A 6,000-nucleotide genomic window follows, 5' to 3' on the forward strand; every position below is an offset into this window, starting at 1 on the left:
ACAGGTTTAAGAAGCCTAACAGGCTCATACAAGTGTCTTTAGCTACTTCAGTTTTTTAAATTGTTTTAATTTTCATAATGGGTGTGATTTTGAGTCTTGTGGTTATATTTTTTCTCTGGGAGAGAGTGCAAGATACAAGCTTTTCTGGTTACAGAGTAAAGAGCACACTATTTCAGGAGAAAGGTTTTGTCTTTGTGTTTTTAAAAAGGGTGATTATGTTCTGGACGCCTTCCAGAGTTATATTGATCAGATTTGATAGAGGTGGATTCTAAAGAGAATCAAGCAAAAAGATATCTTGATGACACTAAAACTTTGTTTTGAGATTTATATATTGCAGAATGTACAGCTTTGGTGAAGCTCATCATCAGAATGCTGAACTGGCCTGCTTGGACTCCTCATCTCAGGGACTTTCAGCCGGGTCCAGTCAAGACAGACATCAGACTATAAGAATAGTTGGGTAGTCTTTTTAAGGCCTAACAAATCCCCCATTTTCCCTACCTCCCACCCCCAAGGATATCTCAATGTCCATGTCCAGCTTGAAGAAGTTATTGAAGAGTCATTTCCTTGATTCCCTAAACTTTGGGAGGCTGAGAGTGGTTGTTCTTAGGTTGTCTTTCTAGAGAATTTCAAAATGGTCATAATTTAACAGGCAGTATTAGCTCAAATTGATTGTACAACCATAATCTCATTTGGTAGAAATCCTTATATTTGTTACTAAGCTAAAGTTATAATCTTTTACATTGGTACAGGATTTATTTGATACAAGTTTAGATTTTCTTTGATATGAATTTCTTATTGATTAAAATTAAAATTAATACTGTTACTCTCATGTATAGACATTGTGTCTATACAACACATTTAAGTATACGAGGCTTATACCCAGTCCTTTACTGCTATTAAAAAGCTAATCTTAGATGATTAAAGATGTTAAACTAATAAGCCAGAATGATCAGTCCTTCATAATTCTGCATTTGAAAAGTCTGTCAGATGACCCTAGGACAGAAGGCTTAAGACTTGCTTTCACGTGTTGCTAATAGGGACTGTGCAGGTAGACAATTGTCTCTTCAACCTGTCTCAGTTTGGGAAGCCATGTTAGCATTCCTATATTTTCAGATAATATTGGTCCTTCTTAGATTTCTGACAGGGTTGAAACTAGTTATAGACTCATAGCCTATCCAAGCTGTTAAACTTTGAGAACACATATTTTATTAGATAGTTATCAAATAATATACAAGCTAGCCAGGACATAATATGGATTTTAAGCCTTTCTTAAGCTGGAATAGATAACTAAATGTTCTGTTTAACTGACAAAATGTTGGACTGGGTGTTAAGTGCATTTTATGCTTTATAAATTACAATACAATAATAGTTGTACTCTGCAAATATTTGACAAAAAATTCCTTTTTAAAAATTAGACAGAAAGGGTGAAGTCTGGGTTGGTGTTGTTATTCAGGTGAAGGCTGACACAAGATAAAACAAGACCTGTCATTGGATGAGAAGGAAGGGAGGAAGGAACAAAGCTTTAGAAGGAGGGAGAAAGAAGAAAAGGAGAAGAGACAACAGGGAGGCATATATAAATGGTCCTCTCCATGCATCTCTACATAGATACAGGTTGTTATGAATATTCCTTAAGAGATGGATTTCTATGGGTGTTTTTTTATCAATTGGTTGTGAGTTTATTGTATGGAAGTATTGTAGATTGAGAATTTAATGTATAAATCTGATAGCTAAATTACAGATTATTGAGTCTTGATTTTACTGGGTAGTTGGGAGTTTATACCTTAACTGCCAGGGGGCAGTTGTTGGGCGTGTGGGCAGAGTCAGTGACAGGGAGCTGGGATAGGCCACACTGAAACAGCCCAACCACCACCTGGGTCAGAGAGTACCCGGGGGCCAGCGTGGAGCAGTGATGCACTGGAACTGGCTGTGGCAGGGATAAAGATACCCTGCAGTGCCATGTGGCCCAATGGTGCAGGTACTAGCACAGGATAAAAGGTACCGACTTTCTATTAATTATTGCAACAACATCAATAAATTATGTTGACATTACAAGATGCATTATTATATTTAATTTTGCACTGCATCTTTGATAGATAAGCACCTTAATAAAGAAAGAAATGTCTGTTTTTGCATAAACAAAAGCATTCAAGGCAAAGGAAGACACCCACTCTATGCTATCAACAAGTTGCCAATCGAAGATTACCAATCTCTCTGTGTGCAAATTCTCAAGACTTGCTTAGCCCTGTCTTAGAGCTATGGCAATGGGCATATCTTTTTGTTTGTTTGCTTGATCTGGATAAACATTAGAAAAAAGCAAGTAGGAAAAAAAAATCTTACCTACATGTAGAATGATGTCATTATGCAGCAAGCAGGTCCAGGATGAAGTGAAGCCTATCATTGGATGAGAAGGAAGGATAGGCAGGGAAAATCTAGGAAGGAGAAGGGAAGAAGAGGAGCCAGGGAATCAAGATGAAGCCTATGGAGCAGGATGGTCCAGGTCTAGGTGGACCAGGTCAATTTTATACAAAGTTGTGTAATTGAAAATTTTATAGTAAGATTTTATGGAAGAAAAAATGGTGCTATACAATGTGTTCAAAAACTCTTCAGAAACTTCCTAGAGTGATTGTGCTATGTTCACTTATTCATCAAGTCTTTGTGTGAGAGACCCCATCATAAGTAGAAAATGTCACCACACATGCTAGTAATGTGGGATCTTATGTAGTAAAAGGTAAAATAGCAGCAAGTTGAACTGTACACATATAGAACCAGTAATATAAAGGTATTGCAACATAAATTCTGGACATTTTTAAAGGACCAAAAGACCATTTCTAACGAGACATTTGGAATAAAATTATAAGAAAAGATATTTAGATTACTCCTTAAACTTTATTTTAAAATTAAACCCTATATTTAAATAATTCACATATTAAAAGTCAGTGCCATTTTCCAAATATAGAGAAAGAAGATAAAAATGTTCTTAGAACCAATAAAATATAATTATATCTAACAATACTTGTAGCTTTTCTTCAAGATATTTTATAGCAAGCAAGAAAAGTGATTTATTTCATTCTATATTCTCATTGCCCTTGTCCTAGAAACATATTCTAATTATTTTTCCTTGCTTAATAAACTTTATTTCTTTTTGGTGCCCTCAAGTGTTTTCATTGGTGGTTGAAGTCTTCCTTAGAACTTCAGAATAATAAAGGGAAGAGAGTGATTCACCATTCTTAAAAAACAAAACAAAAATTTAGGAAATAATTTTAAATTCCTCATTCTAACTGGCAAGGCGGGAACAGACAATGTAATTTCAAATCTTATGTTATGGAATAAAGCATAGTTCAGATATATACACTTGATTTTTTTTCTCAGAACTTCATACCCTGTAAAAGCTTTGTATATCAACACTATTTAACAGTAGCTATTAGAAAGCAATAGAAGCAAAAGAAGAAAACTAGCTTTAACTGTTTGTGGGTTCATGTGTATAGAGGGTTCCTGTACGATGCTGGCAGTGCATTGGCCTTAGGAAATGTGAATATGTTCTGGGGTTAACACTGAGCAGATTCTCATTAGAGTGAGGTATTAGGTTCAATCTCTCTAATTAGGAATGATAGGTCCAAATATGACAATGCCAACTTTTGGATTCAAAGTGACAAAGTAAATAGTTTATTGCATTTCTCTTTCTCTAAATCACATGTATATTACACAACAATTAGAGATAGAAGCTTACCTTCACAAATAAGTAGTTGGTTGCAGGCTGCATTAATGAAAGAACCAAGTGGAAAAATGACAACTGACAAAGCAAAGAATCCAACCTAGATGCTAACATAGGAAATATCATCGTGATCATGGCTCTCCTTTCAGAATCTGTTTAAAAGTTAAGTGTAGAATGTCAGTTGTGACATGGCTGCCATGATGCAGTGTTGGCTGTAGGAGCGCTGTCAACCTGAATAATTCACCTCTGGCGTTTAGTCTACAGTTTAGTATACAGCACCATTAATCTGAATAATACATCTTTGGCATTTCTCTTTCTTGTATGGTTATCTGTTTTGCATTTTTAAATATCACATTTGTCTTCAAATATAACTTTGGCAAAAATTCCTGGGAAAGGGATTGAGGCCATGACTAGAGAAATGACTTTGAGGTCTATAGCCAATAATTGCTCTGGCCATGGCCGTTGAAACAGTCAACTCAGTCATAAAGGGACAAGGGTTCTGGATGTGGAGACTGCCTTAATTGGTCTCTGGGAAATGTTAGCAAACTCCTGATGATTAAGTTGCACCATAAAACATTTGAAGCATGAAAATTTTTCAGAAACCTGAAATTTTAGTAGGTAAGAGAATTGAAGACCCCAAGGAAAAAAACACTGGGCCTAGGTCACTAAGGATTGGGGTGTCCATAGAAAATACAAGTGTCAAAGGATAGAGGAAGAAATAGCTGGGCTTGCTGGATTGATGAGCAATAGTGAGAGACCCCAGAGGGAAATATTTCTAATGGTAGAAAGTTTGATACAGAAATATTATTGGGGAAAACTGGAAGGTATGTATAATAAAAAAAGATAAATGATGAAAAGAAGAGTTTGCACCCTGCAAGGGGGCATTGGATTACTGAATTCCCCTCTTGTGTCACTTGCCTAAGGGATTTAGGGTACAAGTTCTAAGAGATAGAATTTGGACTTGTGAAGGAGTCTTGAGGAAAGCTGCAAGAGGAATTAGTATTGCATATGGGAAAGCTTGCAAAGTATCGTAGAAATAGATATTCGAGTGCACTTAATAAAGAGATTTTGCAAATTTAAAATAAGTTAAAAATATTTTCCTGACTTGTTTAGCACCTTTCTGTTTTTATGCTAATGCTGTACTAGCAAGTTTGTGCCCAGATGACCTGTGATTTGGAGTTTTTTTTGTGAGAGTTAAAAGTTAATGTATAACTTGCTTCAGCAGACACTGAACTGTGACATTGTGTCTGCATTGTGCTTTCTGGTGACACAGTTACATGGTGTTTTTTTAGAAAAGAAATAATGGGCTTGAGGAAAATAATGAAAAGGCTATTGATTGTGTAATATTGTATAACAAGGAAGCATGTACCCAGTAGAAGACTTCGAGGTGAACTCAGAAAAAGCGAAAAAAAAAAAAAAAAAAAAAAAACCTGAAAGCTTTTTCTGTGTGCAGCATCAGACCAGCGGTAGAGCTTGTACCTGCCTCATTGCCTAAGACTGATTTGCCCTGATCCAATCCTCCCATTCTTGAACCCTGAAACGGCTGAGGCTGGTCCTCAGCAATTAAATGCTTAAAACTTGTGGGTACAGTGGTGGGTAGGAGTGGGATAGGGAAAAAATAAGCAACACTTTAAACATCATATAAGCCATTGTTACATGTTAAGGTTTTGTTGTACTTCTCGCTATATATTTTTATTCTCTTTAGACTTGTTTTTACTACTCTTTAAAAACAGAGTGAGAATAACCTCTGGCTTGGGGTGCTCAGCATTCCATGAAAGTAAATTGATACCTATTTTTGAGAACTGAAACCTTGAATAAAAGTCTGCCTTTGACTGCATAAAACCGTAGCACCTTTTCCCCTAAGCAATTCTAGAAAATCCATGGTCAGAGGGCTAAACATCAAGAAGGGTTGAAAGTCACTTTCTAAAAATACCCTGAAGCTGCCAATCAAGATGCAGCCTAAAGAGAAATCTTTCTATAAAGCACCACTAATAATAGTCTATGGTATTTTAGTGGCTTTTTCTTACATTTACCATATAACCTACACAGAATACCCTGAGGGACTCTCCACCTGATAGTGCTATAGACTATTATAAAATTTAGCTTTCTTCTAGAAACAACATTTGGTTTCTTTTGTTTTACAAAAACATCTTCATAAACCTACACTATAAGCATTGTTCTTCCTGGTTTATTATCTTCTCTCAACCAAATAGATAATATTTTTGCATGATAATTTCATGGTGCCATGGAATCATCCACATACTTCAGGAATTTAAGTAATTGTTTTG

At 35.9% G+C, this 6,000-nt stretch overlaps 1 pseudogene; it reads right to left on the reverse strand.

Moving 5' to 3' along the window:
- The window catches only part of LOC116900081, a 43,587-nt pseudogene extending 39,749 nt beyond the window's left edge, over positions 1–3,838 (reverse strand).
- Positions 3,839–6,000: the final 2,162 nt, after the last annotated feature.

This window comes from Rattus rattus, chromosome 5 (assembly GCF_011064425.1).
Source record: "Rattus rattus isolate New Zealand chromosome 5, Rrattus_CSIRO_v1, whole genome shotgun sequence".
NCBI lineage: Eukaryota > Metazoa > Chordata > Mammalia > Rodentia > Muridae > Rattus > Rattus rattus.